Source organism: Dipodomys merriami, unplaced genomic scaffold (genome assembly GCF_024711535.1).
Source record: "Dipodomys merriami isolate MVZ:Mamm:240054 unplaced genomic scaffold, mDipMer1.0.p SCAF_71, whole genome shotgun sequence".
NCBI lineage: Eukaryota > Metazoa > Chordata > Mammalia > Rodentia > Heteromyidae > Dipodomys > Dipodomys merriami.
The window spans coordinates 1627951-1647391 of record NW_027206302.1 but is presented as its reverse complement, the minus strand read 5'-3'; the positions used below and the strand labels follow the sequence as shown (position 1 = coordinate 1647391).

At 47.6% G+C, this 19441-nt stretch overlaps 1 protein-coding gene across 3 annotated transcripts in view; it reads right to left on the bottom strand.

The window, feature by feature from the left end:
- Zbtb8a (zinc finger and BTB domain containing 8A) overlaps positions 1 to 9091 on the bottom strand; it is a 64359-nt gene extending 55268 nt beyond the window's left edge. For 2 of the 3 annotated variants that reach the window (XM_070008823.1, XM_070008820.1), the window contains exon 1: positions 8839 to 9091. The gene's annotated coding sequence lies outside the window, so the exon portion shown is untranslated. Of the gene's footprint in view, positions 1 to 7797; positions 8109 to 8838 lie in introns of those variants that run through there. The other variant, XM_070008822.1, reaches the window with a different exon arrangement.
- Between the last annotated feature and the right edge of the window lie 10350 nt (positions 9092 to 19441).

Genomic DNA, 19441 nt, shown 5'->3' with positions numbered 1-19441 from the left:
CCCAGGGCCTCATGCATGTTAGGTAAGTGCTCAACCACTGAGCCACCTTCCCAGCCATTGGTAAGTTTTTTTAATAATTTTTTTTCCTTTTGATAGATTTTTTCCCCCCAATCCTCGGGCTTGAACATAGGGCCTGGGCACTGTCCCTGAGCTTCTTTTGCTAAACTAGTACTTTACCATTTGAGCCACAGCACCACTTCTGGCTTTTTCTGTTTATATGGTACTGAAGAATGGAACCCAGGGCTTCATAAATGCTAGGCAAGCACTGTACCACTAAATACCACATTTTCAGCCCTTTTGGTAGATTTTTAAGAATGAAGCTGGGCAATGGTGGCTCACACCTGTAATCCTAGCTCCTCAAGAGACTGAGGTTTAAAGATCACAGTTCTGGCTTTTTCTGCTTATGTGGTGCTGAGGAATCAAACCCAGGGCCTCATGCATGCAAGGCAAGCCCTCTACCACTGAGCCACCTTCCCAGCCCAAGTCTGAGATTCTTTTTTTTTTTTTTTTTTGGTCTGGTCGTGGGGCCAGAACTCTGGGCCTAGGCACTGTCCCTCAGCTCTTCAGCTCAAGGCTAGCGCTCTACCACTTGAGCCACAGCGCCACTTCCGGCCTTTTTTTTTTCTTCTTAAATGGTGCTAAGGAATCGAACCCAGGGCCTCATGTATGCACTCTACCACTGAGACACCTTCCCAGCCCAGTCTGAGATTCTTATTGCCAATTAAACACCAAAAAGCTGGAAGTGGAGCTGTGGCTAAAGTTCTAGAGTACTAGCCTTGAGCAAAAGAAGCTCAGGGACAGGCATAGGTCCTGCGTTCAAGCCCCTGGACTGGCACAAAAACAAAAACAAAAGAGGATTAAATAACATAATAGAATAAGACCAACCGCAAGAGAGGAGAGATTTTATTTTGTTATTAGGAAAAATGCAAGTCAAGACTAGATACCACTTGGTAAGAAATGTATGCATTATCCTGCCCATGTAATTGTAGCCCCTCTGTACAGTATGTTCTCAAATAAAATTAAATTAAATTAAAAAAAAAAAAAGACTAGATACCACTAGGCTATTTTGGCTTTTTTTTTTGGGGGGGGGGGGGTCCGGTCGTGGGGCCTGAACTCTGGGCCTGGGCGCTGTCCCTCAGCTCTTCAGCTCAAGGCTAGTGCTCTACCATTTGAGCCACAGTGCCACTTCCGGCTTTTTTCTTTTTGCTTATGTGGTGCTGAGGAATCAAACCCAGGGCCTCATACATGCAAGACAAGCGCTCTACCACTGAGCCACCTTCCCAGCCCCTTTGGCATTTTTTGAGACAAAGTCACACTATGTAGCCCAGACTTGCCTCAAATTCATTTTTCTGCCTCAGCCTCCCAAGTGCTGGCATTACTCACAAGTGCCATCATGCCCAGGCTGAACAATTTTGTTTGTTTTGTTTTGTTTGAGATAATCTTGCTATGTACCCTAGGCCAATCAAGAGCTCAAGATCATACTGCCAGGCACCAGTGGCTCACGCCTGTAATCCTAGCTACTCAGGAGGCTGAGATCTGAGGATTGTAATTCAAAGCCAGCCTGGGCAGGAAAGTCCATGAAACCCTTATCTCCAATAAACCTCAGAAAACTGGAAGTGGCACTGTGGCTCAAGTGGTAGAGCACTAGCCTTGAGCTGAAGAGCTGAGGGACAGCGCTCAGGCCCAGAGTTCAAGCCCCATGACCAACAAAAAAAAAGAAAAAGAAGATCTTACTGTCTCAGCATTTTTTTTTTTTTTTTTTTGGTAGGTCGTGAGGCTTGAACTCTGGGCCTGGGCGCTGTCCCTCAGCTCTTCAGCTCAAGGCGAGCGCTCTACCACTTGAGCTACAGCGCCACTTCCAGTTTTCTGGTGGTTTATTGGAGATAGGAGTCTCACGGTCTCTCCTGCCCGGGCTGGCTTTGAACCGAGATCCTCAGATCTCAGGCTCCTGAGTAGCTAGGATTACAGGCGTGAGCCACCAGCACCCGGCTGTCTCAGCCTTTATAGTACTGAGATTACAGGCATGCATCACCACTGTTAATTTTTTTTTTTTTTTTTGTCAGTGGTAGGGCTTGAACTCTGGGCTTGGGTGCTGTCCCTGCGCTCTTCAGCTCAAGGCAAGCGCTCTACCGCTTGATCCACAGTGCCATTTCCGGTTTACTAGTGCTTTATTGACAGGAGAGTCTCACAGACTTTCCTGCCTGAGCTGGCTTTGAACCCAGATCCTCAGATCTCAGCTTCCCCTGTAGCTAGGATTACAGGCGTGAGCCACCGGTGCCCGACATTTTTTTTTTTAATGTGAAACAACAAACACTGGAGCTGGGAATGTGGTTTTGTGGTAGAATGCTTGCTTAGCATGTATGAAGCCCTGCGTTCAAATCCTCAATACCACGTAACAGAAAATGCCAGAAGTGTCGCTGAGGCTCAAGTGATAGAGTGCTATCCTTGAGCAAAAGAAGCTCAGGGGGGCTGGGAAGATGGCTCAGTGGTAGAGCGCTTGCCTTGCATGCCTGAGGCCCTGGGTTCGATTCCTCAGCATCACATAAGCAAAAAGAACAAAGCCGGAAGTGGCGCTGTGGCTCAAGTGGTAGAGCACTCACCTTGAGCTGAAGAGCTGAGGGACAGCACCCAGGCCCAGAGTTCAGGCCCTACAACTGGACCTTCCCCCCTCCCCCCCCCCCCCCCCCCCCCGCAAAAAAAAAAAAAAGAAGCAGCAGCTCAGGACTGTGCCCAGGGTCCTAGGACTAGCAAAAACCAAACAAACAAAATAAGCATAAGCCATACAATGAAATCACAATGCCTAATAGGAATGTAAAATGATGCAGCCACTTAGCAAATTCTGGTAGTTTCTCAAAAAAACAAACATAAAATTTACCATACAATTCAACATCTCTACCACTAGGTAAATATCCAGGAGAAATGAAAACATCTATCCATACAGAAGACTGTATATAAATACTTAAGAGTACCATCATTGCCTGTCTGGTGGCTCACACCTGAAATCCTCTGCTCTGTAGGCTGAGATGGGTAGGACCGGGTTCAAGACCAACCCAAGCAAAAAGGTCAGAAGACGTCCATCTCAACCAAAAAAAAGCTAGGCATGGTGAAGCACACCGATCATTCTAGCTTCAGAGGATATGTAAATAGGAAGATTACTGTCCAGGCTCACTTGGACATAAATATGAGACCCTATTGGGGCATAACTCAAGTGGTAGAATGCCTGATAATAAGGAAGGTCCTAAGTCCAAATCCCAGAAAAGAAAGTACTGATATATACTACAGGAATGAACCTTTTTAAAACCTCAAGCTAAATAAAGGAAACTTGCTGGTGCCAGTGGCTCATGCCTATAATCTTGACATGTTTCGAACTTCAACAACAACCTTATTAAATAAATACTATTGTGAGTCCCATTGTTTAGGTAAAGAAACAGAGGCAAAGATTGCACAAGGAGCAAAGCAATCAAGATTATAGGCAGACTGAGCCCAAAGCCAGCATGGCTAATTCTTACACTCTTTGCTCATCACTAAGGAGATGCAAGCACAGTGACAACCGGAATAAATAATTCTTATGTATTGTTGATATGATAATACAATTTGCATACCTGAAAGAAACCCGAGACCATATGAAGGAAAGGAACTGGCATGAGGGACAAGGATGTGGAAGACCTATTTAAAGACTTAAGGCATTTGTTAAAATATGCCCAACAATGAAGGACTAGACATTTGGGAATGTACAAGGTCATGGTTTGATCCCTAGCACATACACCCCCCAAAACAGAGGGTAAGAAATTTATTAAGAAGGGCTGGGGGCTGGGAAGTTGGCTCAGTGGTAGAGCACTCGCCTTGTATGCGTAAGGCCCTGGGTTCGATTCCTCAGCACCACATAAGCAAAAAGAAAAAAGCCGGAACTGGTGCTATGGCTCAAGTGGTAGAGTGCTAGCCTTGAGCTGAAGAGCTGAGGGACAGCGCCCAGGCCCAGAGTTCAGGCCCCACAACCGGACCAAAAAAAAAAAAAAAAAAAAAAAAAAAAAAAGAAGGGCTGGGAAGGCAGCTCAGTGGTAGAGTGCTTGCCTTGCATACATGAGGCCCTGGGTTCGATTCCTCAGTACCACATAAGCAGAAAAAGCCACAAGTGGCGCTATGGCTCAAGTGGTAGAGTGCTAGCCTTGAGCTGAAGAGCTGAGGGATAGTGTCCAGGCCCAGAGTTTAGACCCCATGATCGGCAATATATATATATTAAGACCTTTCAATGGCAGTAAGAGACAGGAAGGAGCAAAAATAAACTTTTTAAAGAACACAGAAATTGTTCTATCCGTGCTGGGAAGAAGGCTCAGTGGCAGAGTACTTGCCTTGCATGCATGAGGCCCTGGGTTCAATTCCTCAGCACCACATAAGCAGAAAAAGCTGGAAGTGGTGCTGTGGCTCTCAAGTGGTAGGGCACTAGCTGAAGAACTGAGGGACAGCACCCAGGCCACACGGCTGACGCCAAAAAAAAAAAAAAAATTGTTCTATCCATAGAGGCAATTATAACTTGATAACACTGACTCTACAGGACATATAATAATTACAAGTATTTTTTAATTTTTTTATCTTTTTTTTGTAGTATTAGTGGTTAAATTCAGGGCCTTATGTTTGCTAGAAGGCACTCTTGCCACTTGAAGAATGGGCCCAGTCGTTTTTGCTTTTAGTTATTTGGGGAATAGGATCTCACATTTTCTTACTTTGCCAGCCTAGACTACCCCCGCTAATGCCTCCTGTGCGTAAGCACACACTATAACACAAAGGATGGGGAGTGGGGGGGGGGGGCAGGTGGATTGCTTGGGCTAGCCTTGAACCACAATACCATCTGATCTCTGACATTTGTACAGCTGGGTTTCTAGCACTGAGCCACCATGCCCAGCCCAACCGCTAGTATATCAAGAGTTTTTTGTTTTGTTTTTGTTTCTTGGTCAGTTGTAGGGATTGAGCCACCAGTATCCAGGTAAGGGTTAATTTTTATCGAAAATTAAGTCATAAAAATGGGTGATAGCCGGGCGCCCGTAGCTTACACCTGTAATCCTAGCTACTCAGGAGGCTGAGATCTAAGGATCACGGTTCAAAGCCAGCCAGAGCAGGAAAGTCCGTGTGACTCTTTTTTTTTTTTTTTGGGGGGGGGGCCTGAACTCTGGCTGGGCGCTGTCCCTCCGCTCTTCAACTCAAGGCTAGTGCTCTACCACTTGAGCCACAGCGCCACTTCTGGCTTTTTTCTTTTTGCTTATGTGGTGCTGAGGAATCGAACCCAGGGCCTCAGGCATGCAAGGCAAGCACTCTACCACTGAGCCACCTTCCCAGCCCCCGTGAGACTCTTATCTCCAATAAACTACTAGAAAACCAGAAGTGGCATTGTGGCTCAAGCAGTAAAGTGCTCGCCTTGAGCTGAAGAGCACAGGGACAGCGCCAAAGCCCAGAGTTTAAGCACCATGACCAACAAAAAAAAAAAAAAAAAAATGGGTGATAGCTGTGTGCTGGTGGCTCATGCCTTTAATCCTAACCAGGAGGCGGAGATCTGAGGATCACGGTACAAAGCCAGCCCAGGCAAGAAAGTCTATGAGACTCTAATCTACATAAACCACCAGAAAACCAGAAGTGGAGCTGTGGTTCAAGCAGTAGAGAGCTTGCGTTGAGCTAAAGAGCTGAGAAACAGCACCCAGGCCCAAAGTTCCAAGTCCCACGACTGACAAAAAATAATAAAATACAATGGGTGATACTTTTCAGATTTTCTTAAACTAATGCTTTTGAAACATTATATCCATTATATACCCAAAGTCAAATGTATAACACCTGTAATCCTAGCTAAGCAGAAGGCTGAGATCTGAGGATCACTGTTCAAAGCTTGAGCAGAATAGTCCTGAGACTTATCTCTAATAAACACACACAAACACGATCCTTGGATCTGAGCTGGTGGCAGACTCTAGTGGGAGACCACCTGACCCATAAGTACAAGGCTCTGAGTTCAAACCCCAGAACCACACATACACACACAAGTCCCTGTACCCTGAATTCAGTTTACTGGAATGGTAAATGTATCCTTTGGCTGGGAAGATTTAGAGTCAAGTACAAAAACATTGAAAAGCTCCAGTTTGAACATATATATCCCCTCTAAAAGTGAAGTTGAAACAATCATCTAGGAGTGGAGCCTTTCAGAGTTATCAGGCCATAGATCCCTGCCCTCCTGTATGGATTAACACCTTTATAAAAGGATTTGTGGGAATTATTTGGCCCCTTCCATCCCTTCTGCTAGCAAAAACACAGTAGTCACTTCCTGTAGAGAATGGAGCAACAAGGTATCTTCTTGGAAGCACAGAATAGCCTGCAAGGCAGGCAACTTCATCTTAGACTTTTCCACCATTCAGGACTGTGAGAAATAAATACCTCTTTTTTATAAATTTCCAGCTCTTGCCTAGCAAATGAGAATTCCTGAGTTCAATCCCCATACCACTGAAATAAATTAATGAATTTAAAAATAATGGGCTGGGGGCTGGGAAGTTGGCTCAGTGGTAGAGCCCCTGCCTTGCATGCCTGAGGCCCTGGGTTCAATTCCTCAGCACCATATAAGCAAAAAGAAAAAAGCCGGAAGTGGCGCTGTGGCTCAAGTGGTAGAGCGCTAGGCTTGAGGTGAAGAGCTGAGGGACAGTGCCCAGGCCCACGACTGGACCCAGAAAAATAAATAAATAAAAATAAAGTAAATTACCAACTATTGGGTCTTTGGTTATATACAGCAGAACAAATGGACTAAGAGAACTAAGACAGGAAAGACAGAATTAAGTATCAAATACTTGGGCTGGGATGGTGGCTCAGTGGTAGAGCACTTGCCTTGCATGAATGAGACCCTGGGTTCGATTCCTCAGCACCACAAAGCAGAAAAAGCCTGAAGTGGTGCTGTGGCTCAAGTGGTAGAGTTGCTAGCCTTGAGCTGAAGAGCTGAGGGACAGTGCCCAGGCCTAGAGATCAAGCCCCACAACGGACAAAAATAAATAAGTATTCAAATGCTTAGAATCAAAACATATTTGGAAGTCTCACGGAAAAGATGGCATTTGAGGAAGGTAAATATTCAGAAGAGCATGTGCAAAGGTCCTCAGGTGGAGCTAGCAAGGTGTTGGGAGAACATCAAGGAGGAGTGGGCAGAGCAACGGGAGATGGGTCAGAAGACCTACAGCAGGACATGTGACACTCATTCAGGGAGACTATTATGAAGCCTGTGTTTTGGGCCTGGTATGTGAGGAGCCATTGAAGCAAGAAGACACCTTTCAACTTTGAGCAGAGAAGTTAACATAAACTTCTTTAGGAGTATCAAAAACCTGACATCAGCCTGGCGCTGGTGGCTCACACCTATCATCTTAGCTACTCAGAAGGCTGAGATCTGAGGATCGTGGTTGAAGCCAGCGGGTGCAGGAAAGTCCCTGAGACTATTATTATCTCCAATCAATCACCAGAAAACTAGAAGTGGCACTGTGGTAGAGTCCTAGCCTTGAGTGAAAACGCTAAGGGACACCACCCCGGCCCCGAGTTCAAGTCCCAGTACAAGCATGCCCAGGAGCGTGCACAAGAAAACAACTGACATAAGTAACATGTCATTAACTGTCACCGAAAGGGCTAAACCTATTAGAAACTGTGCTCCGTGGAAAAGTAAGACTGAAGTGATAAAGTGAAGGATTTGGGAGCTTTGTGGCTAGTCATCAGGGTTGGGCCGCGGGCCTGGGGCTAAACTCCGGGCTTAGCAGGCACGTGTTCCCTTGGCCCAGCGGAATAAGCACCCACCTGACCAGGTGGCGGGTTTTGTGTGAAGTCGAGTGGAATATTCCATACCGCGGAAAGCACTCCACCTAATGAAGTTCTGCAAATAGAATTATCTCTTCGGAGCACAGGTGACACGGGCGAGCGCCATGCGGAGCCCGCTAGGCGCGGACCCGATTCCAAACACGTCTGCAAGCGCGTGCATCATGGCTCCCGGTCACAGTGCAGGCAAGGGTGAGCGCCTGTGGTCGGGAGAGGCTGCTCGCCGACCCGCACGCAGGCTCCGTCCGGGCGGCGCGGGGCGTCCGGGGCTCAGGGCTTGGCCGCCGCCATCTGGGCTCGGTGCTGAGCCCACGACTGGCGCACCGGGATGCTAAAGCTGAGGGTGGAGGACGCCCAGGGGTAACCGGGCTCCCGTCCCGTCCGATCCCGCCCGCCCTGCGCCCGGCCCGGCCCGGCCCCGGACCTTCCTGAGTCCTGGCGCCCGACGGCTCCGGACACGCCCGGCTCCATCTCCCGCCGGCTCCCTGCCGCCGCCCCGACGCTGCGGTGGCGCCTTCCCGCCTTTCCCCGGGCCGGGCCGGGTGGCGGCGGCGGCGGCTGGGGAGACTCCCGATGGGCGATGGGCGGCGGGCGGCGACGGCGCGGCCATTGTCCCGCAGCCCCAGCCGGGCGCACCGAAGGGCCGCGGACGGGCTCGGGATGGAGTCGGTGCCCGCCGCCGCCCGCCGCCTTTCCTCCGTCTCCTCAGCCGCCGCCGCCCGCGCCTTTGTAAGCGTCTCCAGCCCTCGGAGCCCGAGCCGCCGCCCGCCGCCCTTCACGAGTCTCCTCAGCCGCCGCCGCCGCCGCGCTGCGCCCCACGGCTGCAAATGGCGCCCGCTCGCCTCAGCGCCTCCCGCCGCTCCGGGGACGAGAAGCCCACGGGCGACGAACCCGGGGCCGCCTCCCCACGCCGCGAACGCGAACGTGGGCGCCGCTAACAGACCCGGCCCGGGCCGACAGCCCCGGGCAGCCCCGACGCCCCGCCGCCCGCCGCCCGCCGCCCGGGCTCGCCCTGCCACTCACCGCCGGCCCCGGCGCCCTGGCCGGCCGCGCGCACTGCCGGAGGGAAGCTCCCCGATTCCCGGCGCCGGGGAGAGACACCCCCACCTCCACCACACACTTCCGAAGCCGAGGCTTGGCGCCCTAAAACTAGTAGCCCCAACGGGAGAGAAACAAAAGGTATTTGCTGACGTGGGCGTTGGGCAGAAACGCCCGAGGGCCGGGGACACAATTAAAGGGGCAACGCACAGATTCCAGGCACCAACCAGCGGCTTCGCCCACTCCTCCGGCCCCAGCCCACGCCCCGCTGCACCCTCCGCAGGCACCCGGGCACCCAGATTCCGCCCCCCTCCCTCCCAGCCCTGGGCTGCGGATCATTTTTTTCCCCCTCTCGTCAATTTAACATTGTACTTAACGTTGGGAAAGGCGCCTCCGGCGGGCAGAAGGGCTGGATTTCTAGGATGTGGAGAAATTGGTTTAGGAGAGAGGGAGGGATTTAGGCGCGCCCACAATTACTGTATAAGTACGTGCGACATTATTGTACAAGCACATGTGACAATTGTACTCAAGTTTAGCGACGTCAAATGTTTCTGAGGTCCCCCCAGGACTTTCTCTCCCCCTCACCCCCATCTGAAGCAGCAGGTCTTTCAGACCAGTCTAACCTTGCTGAAGCTGAGACACAAGGACATGAATCCTCAGTTAATACACAAATCCTTTAACAGGTCTTGTATAGTTTATATACAAGTGGTATAGCAGATCTCATGTTTTCTAACACGATGTTTTGTGGCGCAGCGTTTTCTCTTCTGACGTATTCCATCTCCAATACTTAAAGATTTAGGATAAACACCAGGCTTATTGATTTGTTAAAATCGTAAATTGCTGCAGATCCACTCACTACAGCAACCCAAGTTGTATAAACTAAATTTACTTTCTATCTCTTTATACTGGAATCCCGTGCTGAGAAATATTGTATCATAGTAAAGCTAGAGAAAAGACTCCAAGTTCCAAAGCATAGGTTTAATTTTTTATTAGTTTGTCTCCTAAGTCTTAGTCATATTGAAGAGAGTTTATTACTTTGGTTTCATCAATAATTTTGTGTCCGTGTGTGTGTGTGTGTGTGTGTGTGTGTGTATGTGTACATGTACCAGTCCTGGGACTTGAACTCAGGGTCTGGGCACTTTCCCTGAACTTTTTCACTCAAGGCTAGCTAGTACTCTTACCACTTTAGCCACAGTGTTACTTCCAGATCTTTGGTGACTTATTGGAGATAAAGTAATTTTTATTAGCATAACTTAATTGCCCAAAGGAGTTTCATTGTGATATTTACACACCTGCAAGTAATGTACTTCCATAAATTTCTTCAGCTTTTATTTATTCTTTTTTTTTTTTGGGTGGGGGGGAGCTGGGGCTTGAACTTTGGGCCTGGACGCTGTCCCTCAGCTCTTCAGCTCAAGGCTAGCATTCTACCACTTGAGCCACAGCACCACTTCCAGTTTTCTGGTGGTTTATTGGAGATAAGAGTCTCATGGACTTTCCCGCCCAGGCTGGCTTTGAACCGCGATCCTCAGATCTCAGCTTCCTGAGTAGCTAGGATTATAGGCGTGGGTCACCAGCAACTAGCCAGCTTGCTTTTTTTTTTCTTTTCTTTTTTTTTCTGGTCCTGAGGCTTGTACTCAGGGCCTGGGCTAGCGCTCTCCTATTTGAACCATAGTGCCACTTCTGGTTTTCTGATGGTTGGAAATAAGTGTCTCAGAGATATTTCTGTACAGACTGTCTTCAACCATGGTCCTCAGATCTCAGCCTACTAAGTAGTTAGGATTACAGGCATGAGCCACCAGCTCCCAGCTCCAGTGTAATTTTTTTTGTTTTTTTAGTCATGGCCTTGAACTGTGGTTTGGGGCACTGTCACTGAGCTCTTCAGCTCAAAGCTACCGCTTTACCACTTGAGCCACAGTGCCACTTCCGGTTTTCTGGTGGTTTATTGGGGGAAAGAATCTTATGAACTTTCCTGCCTGGGCTGGCTTTGAACCATGATCCTCAGATCTCAGCCCCCTAAGTAGCTACAATTACAGGCATGAGCCACTGGCATCTGCCATCAGCTTAAATTTTTTTTGGGGGGGTCCGGTCGTGGGGCCTGAACTCTGGGCCTGGGCACTGTTCCTCAGCTCTTCAGCTCAAGGCTAATGCTCCACCACTTGAGCCACAGCGCCACTTCTGGCTTTTTTCTTTTTGCTTATGTGGTGCTGAGGAATCGAACCCAGGGCCTCAGGCATGCAAGGCAAGAGCTCTACCACTGAGCCAACTTCCCAGCCCCCAGCTTAAATTTTTAAGGAAGAAAATTAATTCCAATGTTCACATACTCAGCATCTATTATGGGTCAGGAATACAATAAGCAAAATCTCTACCTGACTCTTGCTTTCATGGGATTTGTACTCTGCTAGCAGAGATAGATGGTAACCAAATAAATGTATTGTTCAAAAACTGGACAACAGGCCGAGCACCATTGACTCATACCTGTAATCCTAGCTACTCAAGAGGCTGAGATCTGAGGATCATGGTTCAAAGCCAGCCTGGGCAGGAAAGTTCGTGAGACTCTTATTTCCAATAAACCACTCAGAAAACTGGATGTGGCGCTGTGGCTCAAATGGTAAAGCACTAGCCTTGAGTTGAAGAGCTGAGGGACAGTACCCAGACCCAGATTTCAAACCTCACAATCAAAAATAAATAAGTAAATTGGAGAACATAGATGGGATAGGAAACTGTCATATAAGAAGGGGCTTGTGGGGCTGGGAAGGTGGCTCAGTAGTAGAGTGCTTGCCTTGCATGCATAAGCAGAAAAAAAAAAAAAGCCGGAAGTGGCACTGTGGCTCAAGTGGTAGAGCGCTAGCCTTGAGGTGAAGAGCTGAGGTACAGCGCCCAGGCCCAGAGTTCAGGCCCATGACCAGACCCCCCCCCCCCCAAATAAAAAAGAAGGGGCTTGTTTGGGGAAGGCTTTCTTGAGAAAGTTACCTTGATTGGAAATCTGGAGTGGGAATCAACAAGCCTAGGTATGAGCAGTTAGGAACACTGAACCTAGAAGGAACAAATGTATAAAGGTGAGTGTTTGGAAGGACCCTAGTGTAAAAGCCTCACAAGACTAACATGAGAAGGTCTGCTAGGGGATGAGATAGTTGAGCATGGCTTTGTGGGCCATGTTAAGAACTCTGGAGCTATTAACATGTTTTTAGCTGGGTAAGGTGTGTGACTGGATAAGGTAAATATGTGGGAAAAATGACTGTGGAATAAATGGGAAGGAAGAAAGGGTAGATGACCATGGTCTGACTATGTTTGAGATGAGGCAAGATTGAAGTAGAGTGGGAACAGAGGAGATTGGGAGAAATGAGGGAATCAAGGAGAGGATTGGGACATGCCTCAAGTAATGAAGAGTGCCTAACAAGCCTGTGGTCCTGTATTCAAACTCTACTACTACCAACAGCTCACAGGAGGAGGTAAGAAAAAGAGGAAACGGGAGAAAGGGGAGGGAAGAGGAGAAAAGAGGAGTCCTGGTGATTCAGACCTGTAATCCTAGCTACTCAGGAGGCTGAGAACTAAGGATCCTGGTTCAAACCCAGCCCAAGCAGCAAAGTCCATGAAGCTCTTATCTTTAATTAACCATCAAAAAGCCAGAAATGGAGCTGTGATTTAAATGGTAGAAAACCAATCTTGAGCAAGAAGCTAAGGGACAGTGCCCTGGCCTACACAAAGTAGAGCTGTACAATTACTTGACTATGGGGAATGAGGGAGAAAGGAATAAAGACAACTATCCTTTGACTTGGGGAATTGGATGGTAGTTCAATTGCTATTCATTCAGAGAGAGAGAAAAAAAAACTAGAAAAAGAGTTAGATTTTTTTTTAATTTTGTGAGCTGCATTTGTAAGAATTCAAACAAGCTCAAAGAGAATATCTCCCAGATAGGAAAAATGTTGACTTCACTACTCCCCTGCAGTTGGAGGGCCAGGGGAAAAGCACAAATAGGTATAGTGAGGCTTTTTCAGGGTTTGTGTATATGTGTCATAGGTATACACACAGAGGCCTTGAACTCAGGGCCTCATTCTGGGTTGGCTTTTTTGGGTGGTGTTGGAAGTCCTGGGGCTTGAATTCAAGGCTTGGACACTGTCCCTGAGCCTCTTTGTGCTCAAGGCTAGTGCTCTACCACTTAAGCTGGAGGGCCTAGCTTTTTCTGAATAGTTTGTTACAGATGAGTCTTGTGGACTTTTCTGCTTGGGCTGGCTTCAAACCACAATCCTCAGATCTCAGCCTCTTGAGTAACTAGGATTACATGCATGAGCCACTCATGGCTGGCATGGCTTTTTTGCTTAAGGTTGGTACTCTGCCATTTGAGCCATGGTTCTACTTTTGGTTCTTTTGGTGGTTAATTGGATGTAAGAATCTCACAGACTTTTCTGCCCTGGTTGGTTTTGAATCATGATCCTCAGATCTCAGCCTCCTGAGTAGCTAGGATTAATATCTGTATGCTACCAGTACCCACTTTAGGTACAGTGATTATAAAGTGACAACAGAGTTTGACACCATTCCCTTCAAGAGGTAGACCCAAATTCCCTTCCACATGAATATGGGTTGGACTTGGCAACTTGCTTCTTAAGAATGGAATAAAATGGAAATGATGGTGTGCACTCTCAGAGCCCTAGGTATGTAAGGTATACCACCCATCTTCCTACTCATCTGGCTTTAATGTGTTGCTCTGGGAAAAGGCAACTAACTGAGTGGGGATGAGCTGTGGACCCAGACGGTCTTCAGCCAATTGCAGTTCCTGCTAATAGCTTGACAGAAATGTCATGAGAGACTAAGTTGTCACTGCCCAGCTAAATGCTGAACTTCTGACCATTACAACCTTGAATAGTACTTACTTCCTTCCTTCCTTCCTTGCTCTCCTTCCTTCTCTTCCTTTCTAGTTTCCTTCCCTCTCTTACTCCTTCCCCCACTTCTCTTCTTCCCTACATGAAACACTTGCTTGGCAAGTGAGTTACACCCTGAGCCCTATGCTTGTTTTAATACATTAAGTTATGCAGTAATAGATAATTTACACAGATGCTGATACCTAGACATATAACAATAATCTAAAAATGTAACTTTGGTACTAGACAGTGGTTAGAAGCCAAAAGAACTTCAAGGTAAAAGCTTGAAGAGCTTTCCAAGTTCCTTGGGCCTTTGAGGAAGCTACAAGTGAGGACTTGTGGCAATGTCTAAATACCTTATTAGATACTGGAGGTAAGGTGAAAAGTAGAAAATGTACCTAATAACTTATAAAGCTAAGGAGGTTTCGCAGCAGGGTATTGAAGGAACTGCAATCTTTCTTCTTGCTGCTTATAGTAAAATGTGAGAACTTGTTCTAAAATGTCAGAGAAGAGAGATGAGTTGAAGAAGTATTAAACAAAAGGAAGATAAAGCTTGCTGATTGAAAATCCCCAGTCTTTCTGGGTGGCAAATGATGCCAAAATTAAGAAATGACAGGTGCTAGTGGCTCATGCCTGAAATTCTAGCTACTCAGGGGGCTGAAATCTGATAATAGGGGTTCAAAGCCAGCCTGGTCAGGAAAGTCCATGACACTCTTCTCTCCAATTAACCACCAGAAAACCAGAAGTGGCACTGTGGCTCAAAGTGGTAGAGCAAGCCAGGCGCTCGTAGCTCATGCCTGTAATCCTAGCTACACAGGAGGCTGAGATCTGAGGATCATGGTTCAAAGCCAAGCCCAGGCAAGAAATTCCCTGTGAAACTCTTATCTTCAATTAACCACCAGAAAACTGGAAGTGGCACTGTGGCTCAAGTGGTAGAGTGTTTGCCTTGAGCTGAAGAGCTCAGGGAGAGTGCCCAGGCCTAGAGTTCAATCCCCATGACCGACCAAAAAAAAAAAAAAAAAAGTTCAGAAGAACATGCCAGCTTGTGTTGAAGGAATCAGAGCTAGTACCAAATGGAAAGATGTCATCTGACCTAACATTTCTAGTGAGATACACAACTGCAAAGATGGCCTATCTTTCTTGCAAAAGAAAGGATGACTTAGCACAGAACTCAGTTCAGAGGTAGAACCAAAAGCCGGATGGATAATTATCCTGGGCTCTAAGTCCTAACCAAAGAGTTTCTATTTAACTGGATTTCAGAATCATAGGGCCCAGTGATTCATTTGTGTAGTGTTTCCTCTATTTTGAACAGGAAGGCTAACAGTGTTTATCCTGCCTGTTCCACCATTGCCTTTTGGGTATGAGGCAGTTGTGTCTTTTAATTTGTAAATCTTTAGAACAAGAGGAGCTGACTGGGCTGGGAAGGTGGCTCAGTGGTAGAGCGTTTGCCTTGCATGCTCGAGGCCCTGGGTCCCTCAGCACCACGTAAGCAAAAAGAAAAAAAGCCAGAAGTGGCGCTGTGGCTCAAGTGGTAGAGCACTAGCCTTGAGCTGAAGAGCTGAAGGACAGCGCCCAGGCCCAGAGTTCAGGCCCCATGACCGGACCCCCCCCCAAAAAATAAAAAAATAAAAAAAGAAAGAAACATTTGCCGGGTGCTGGTGGCTCACGCCTGTAATCCTAGCTACTCAGGAGGCTGAGATCTGAGGATCGAGGTTCAAAGCCAGCCTGGGCAGGAGAGACCGTGAGACTCCTATCTCCAATAAACCACCAGAAAACCAGAAGTGGTGCTGTGACTCGAATGGTAGAGCACTAGCCTTGAGCTGAAGAGCTGAGGGACAGCACCCAGGCCCAGAGTTCAAGCCCCACGACCGACAAAAAAAAAAAAAAAGAGGAGCTGACTTCAGGAGCTCAACTTAGGATTTTACCCTTGGGAGATATTTATAGAGAATAGATAGGTTAGAGAGTAGAAGACAGCGGTGTGTGTCCGCACACACAGGACCCACGACTAGGGCTTGAACTCAGAGCTTTGAGCTCTCAATCTCACCTGGCTTTTTCACTTGCAGCTGGTGCTCTAGCATGTAAGTCATGCCTCCAATTCACACTCTGCTGATTGATTAAAGTCTTTTAGATTCATCTCCCAGGCTAGTTTTGTGTGTGGCACACACACACACACACACACACACACACACACACACACACACACACACACACACACACACACACACGGTCCTGGGACCTGTGGTTTGCACTCTATACCAGGCTAGTTTTGTGTGTGGCACACACACACACACACACACACACACACACACACACACACACACACACACACACACACACACACACACACACACACACACACACACACACACACACACACACACACACGGTCCTGGGACCTGTGGTTTGCACTCTATACCTGGGCACTGTCCTTGAGCTTCTTTTGCTTAAGGCTGGTGCTCTATCACTTGAGCCACAGCTCCAACTTCCAGCTTTTTGGTAGTTTATTGGAGATAAGACTCTCACAGGGCTGGGAAGGTGGCTCAGTGGTAGAGTGCTTGCCTTGCTTGCTGAGGCCCCGAGTTCGATTCCTCAGCACCACAAAAACAGAAAAAGCTGGAAGTGGCTCTGTGGCTCAGGTGGTAGAACACTAGCCTTGAGCTGAAGGGCTGAGGAACAACACCCAGACCCAGAGTTCAGGCCAGGACTGGCAAAAAATTAAAAATAGGGCTGGGAAGTTGGCTCAGTGGTAGAGCACTTGCCTTGCATGCATGAGGCCCTGGGTTCGATTCCTCAGCACCACAAAGCAGAAAAAAAAAGCCAGAAGTGTGCTGTGGCTCAAGTGGTAGAGTGCTACCTTGAGATGAAGAGCTGAGGGACAGCGCCCAGGCCCAGAGTTCAGGCCCCACGACCGGACCAAAAAAAATAATTAAAAATAATTTTAAAAAAATTTCCAGCTGGGAAGGTGGCTCAGTGGTAGAGCGCTTGCTTCGTATGCATGAGGCCCTGGGTTCAATTCCTCAGCACCACATAAGCAGAAAAAGCCGGAAGTGGCACTGTGACTCAAGTGGTAGAGTACTAGCCTTGAGGTAAAGAGCTGAGGGACAGCGCCCAGGCCCAGAGTTCAGGCCCATGACTAACAAAAAAAGAGAGTCTCACAGACTTAACCAGGGTTGGTTTCAAACCATGATCCTCAGATCTCAGCTTCCTGAGTAGCTAGGATTACAGTCATGAGCAACTAGTGCCCAGCACTTATTTATACCTTGCCTACGGATGTTATCATGCAGCAGTTGCAAAGCTGAGTCATACAAGGGGGACCATACTGCCCCACAGAGTCCAAGGTATTCACTCTCTAGCCTTTTATGGAAAATGTTGACAGGTCTCTGTTGTAAGCTTTTGGGCTTTGAGGTTGGTCATTACCTCAGCAAAGATAACATGGTCAGGATGAGTTTGATAGGGAGTGGCTGCAGAGAAGCCAGTGCTAGGTACCATAGTTCTGCTCTGACCCCTCCCATCTGATGTCACTAAGCTGTAACTTTTAATTCCTAGGAAGAATAGGCACTGAGACCCCACGTGGCTTCTTGGCCTTGGGAATCTAGAGAAAAGGCTGGCAGAGGTAATGCCCACCTGCCCTCCTCAGCAAGACTTGGCACTTGCCTTTCTTTGGTCAGTGCAGGAAACCTAGGCTGGCTGGTTCCCCCTTACTTTCCCTTCCTCTTTCTTTTTTTTTTTTTTTTTTTTTTGTTGGTCATGGGCTTGAACTCTGGGCTTGGGCGTTGTCCCTGCACTCTTCAGCTCAAGGCAAGTGCTCTATTGCTTGAGCCACAGCCCCACTTCCAGTTTTCTATTGGTTTATTGGAGATAAGAGTCTCATAGACTTTCCTGCCCAGGGTTGGCTTTGAATGGTGATCCTTAGACCTCAGCCTCCAGAGTAGCTAAGATTACAGGCATGAGCCACCAGTGTTCGGCTATTCCCTTCCTCTTTCTTTTCTTCCCCTCCCTTCCCTCATTTCCTTACTTTCTTCCCTATCTCTGCCTTTCTGTGTACATGCATGTGTATGTATGTTCTCAACTTTATTTTTCCAATGTAAAGTTTACTTAATTTATGCTGAGTGCTGGTAGCTCATTATGCCTGTTTGTAATCCTAGCTACTCAGGAGGCCAAGATCTGAGAATTGTGGTTTGAAGCCAGCATAGGCAGCAATGTCCTAGATACTCTTTATCTCCAAATCACCAGAAAGCTGAAAGTGGAGCTGTGGCTCAAGTGGTAGAAGCTCAGCAAAAGCAACTCAGGTACAGCATCCAGGCCCTGAATTCAAGCCCCAGGACCATCAAAAAGAAATTAAATTTATGATTTTAACAATTTTCAAGTGTACTATTAATGAGCAACATTAAGTACATTCACAATGTTTGCATAAGCCTCATTGCTATCCCCTTTGAGGTTTTTCATCAACCTATACGATTCAACTCTGCCCACTGTGTCGTACGGTCCTCATTTCCACCTGGAGTGTCACTTCCAGCCTCTATGAACTGTCTGCTCTAGGTACTGCATCAGGCCCTTTACTCTCATTCTCTGAGTGGCTCCTTTAGATTTAGGTGTTGGTGCCATTGCTACTACCTTAGCAAAACCTTGTCTGACCTTCTCACCATAGCAGTACTCCCAATCCAGTAAATATCCCAGTATTCTAATCTAGAGGGGGTGGAAGGGATTGTACAGACTAGTACAAGTGAACACAAAAAATATTCTAAAATTGTCTTTTTTTCCTCCCCCTCACGGTCTCTCCTGCCCGGGCTGGCTTTGAACCGCGATCCTCAGATCTCAGCCTCCTGAGTAGCTAGGATTACAGGCGTGAGCCACCAGCGCCCGGCTTACCTTCTTCTCTTGAACAGTATCTGCATTCTGATCTCTCCACTTTTCTCCCTCTTCCCTCCTTCTCTCCCACCTTCCCTCTGTACCTCTTTTTTTTTTTTTTTTTAGTTAATCAGTCATGGGACCTGAATTCTGGGCCTGGGCACTGCCCCTCAGCTCTTCAGCTCAAGGCTAGCCCTCTACCACTTAAGCCACAGCACTTCTGGCTTTTTTTCTCCTTATGTGGTGCTGAGGAATCGAACCCAGGGCACCTCATGCATGCAAGGCAAGCACTCTACCACTGAGCTACATCCCCAGCCCCTCCTTACCTCACCTTTTTTTTTTGTCGGTTATGGGGCTTGAACTCTGGGCCTGGGTGCTGTCCCTCAGTTCTTCAGCTCAAGGCTAGTGCTCTACCACTTGAGCTACATCTCCACTTCCGATTTTCTGGTGGTTTATTGGAGATAGGAGTCTTACGGTCTTTCCTGCCTGGACTGCTTTGAACTGCAATCCTCAGATCTCAGCCTCCTGAGTAGCCAGGATTACAGGCTTGAGCCATCAGTGCCTGGCTTTTTTTTTTTTTTTTTTTTTTTTTTTTTTGTGGTGGCCTCATACCCTTGATTAACTTTTTGGCCCATGGCTAGCACTCTACCACTTGAGCCACACCTCTACTTTCTGGCTTTTTGGTGGTTCATTAAAGAGTCTCACACACTTTTCTGCCCAGACTGGTTTTGAACCATAATCTTCAGACCTCAGCCCCTGAGTAGCTAGGATTATAGGCATGTGCTTCCAGTGCCTGGCCACAATTTTATTCTTTATGGCTGAATAATACTCCATTGGATATAAATACCACATTTCCGGGCTGGAAAGGTGGCTCAGTGGTAGAG